The sequence below is a fragment of the Rhinopithecus bieti genome, unplaced genomic scaffold (genome assembly GCF_001698545.2).
Source record: "Rhinopithecus bieti isolate Rb0 unplaced genomic scaffold, ASM169854v2 repeat_206, whole genome shotgun sequence".
In the NCBI taxonomy this organism is placed as follows: domain Eukaryota; kingdom Metazoa; phylum Chordata; class Mammalia; order Primates; family Cercopithecidae; genus Rhinopithecus; species Rhinopithecus bieti.
In genome coordinates this window covers 1-1,845 of record NW_016830747.1, presented here as the reverse complement: position 1 = coordinate 1,845, position 1,845 = coordinate 1, and the positions used below count along the sequence as shown (strand labels likewise).

General features: G+C 47.2%; 2 pseudogenes across 1 annotated transcript; one reads left to right on the top strand and one right to left on the bottom strand.

Annotated features, from left to right (window-relative positions):
- Nucleotides 1-703: 703 nt before the first annotated feature.
- On the bottom strand, nucleotides 704-1,257 carry LOC108524495 (syncytin-2-like; annotated as a pseudogene).
- A 313-nt stretch (nucleotides 1,258-1,570) lies between these two features.
- Nucleotides 1,571-1,839, top strand: LOC108524497 (thymosin beta-4 pseudogene; annotated as a pseudogene). Its single transcript, XR_001884065.1, has one exon. The product of XR_001884065.1 is annotated as a thymosin beta-4 pseudogene (transcript).
- The last annotated feature ends 6 nt before the right edge of the window (nucleotides 1,840-1,845 follow it).

The window sequence follows — 1,845 nt, the reverse complement described above, 5'->3', positions numbered from 1 at the left end:
CCAAGACAGGAGTGCACTGACCCTGCTGGAAACAGCCCCAGGACATTCTGCATTGTGATCTTCTGTGGTCTTCTTCTCCTTAATGAATTAATCATTTTTTTTCAGATGGGGTTTCACTTTTATTGCCGAGGCTGGTGTGCAGTGGCACAATCTCAGCTCATTGCAACCTCTGCCTCCTAGGTTCAAGCAAGTCTCCTGCTTCAGCCTCCCAAGTAGCTAGTATTACAGGCATGCGCCAATACGCCTGGCTAATTTTTTTTTATTTTAGTAGAGACCAAGCTTCACCATGTTAGCCAGGCTTGTTTTGAACTCCTGACATCAGGTGATCCACCCACGTCGGCCCCAAAAGTGCTGGGATTACAGACGTGAGCCACCGTGCCTGGCTGGTCTTGCTTCTCCTTTACTGTGCATAATGCACATGTACAGACCTAGAAATCAATACAAATCCTACCCAATAGTGATATTGCTCATTACTGCCACCCAGAAAGGTCATATAGCAGTCAAATTTGTACTCATTGCACCAGCGCAGCTCTCAGGAATTCTACTTTTGCCTTTTCCTTCCTTATCAGGATCTAGTTAACCACATTTTGAGTTTGACCATAGAGTGAATACTGGTCATCTGAAGAGGTGTTCTGGGCTGTTCCTTCCAACATGGATACTTCCCCTCCTGCCTGCTCATATCTGACCAACTGCCTACTCTTACATTTAATCTTCAAGAAGTTGGGACCCAGAAATCTTTTGGGAAATGAGACAGGGGTCGTTCTGTAGCTACTTTCTGCTAAAAATGGGTGTTGAGGGTCTTCAGGGTCCCCGCCTTGCTTGCTATCATGGTGAGACGGTTTCATAGATTGTTGTTGTATCTCTAAAAGTTTGAACCACAGTGTCCAGTGGAGACGTGCAGGGATTTGATTGTCCTCGAGGGTAGGAAAGAAGTTGATAAACCTACTTAGCAGGTTCAAGAAGCAAGGCCCAGAAAGGAAAAGAAGGAAGGTAGAGGCCAGGGGTCCCAGGAAGGGCAGGAATCATGAGAGTCAGAACCAGGAGAGCCAACACTCAGTAGTCCTTTCCCAAAGATGAGAGGCCTGGTTTATGACACCTCGAATGTGCTCCTGAGTCTGCCCTGGTGTCTTAACCCAGATTGACACTTTTCTTCAAGCACAGACAAATTCCTCCCTGAACTTCGGCCAGCATGTCAAGAACTCAGCCACTTTTGAGAACTAAAGCTGCGAGAGACTTGACTTGCCACTGCAGCTCTGTTACAGTTCAAGCAGTGGTTTCTATCTCTTGAGTCAATTCTAGAGACAGGCTGTGGTAGGTTGAGGAATCTGTGCCAATGCTGGCTATTCCTATCGTGGCACTTGTGGTGATGCCAAGCCTGATGAGAAAGGGAATTAATTGAATTGTTTGGTGGGGTCCCAGTGTGAGGTTATAAATAAGGGTAAGGGCCGAGAAGCATCACTGGTCACAATGGGGATGTTAGGAGTGAGATAAGCCAGAGAGCATGCTCCAGTCCAGTATGCAGGGAGACAGAGGTGGGCCTGTGTCCCACATAGAAAATAAAGTTATGGAACTCGGTGGTGGCCACTGCGCAGACCAGACTTCGCTCGTTTTCGTGCGCCTCGCTCCGCTTTTCCTCCGCAACCATGTCTGACAAACCCGATATGGCTGAGATCGAGAAATTCGATAAGTCGAAACTGAAGAAGACAGAGATGCAAGAGAAAAATCCACTGCCTTCCAAAGAAACGATTGAACAGGAGAAGCAAGCAGGCGAATCGTAATGAGGCGTGCGCCGCCAATATGCACTGTACATTCCACAAGCACTGCCTTCTTATTTTACTTCTTTTC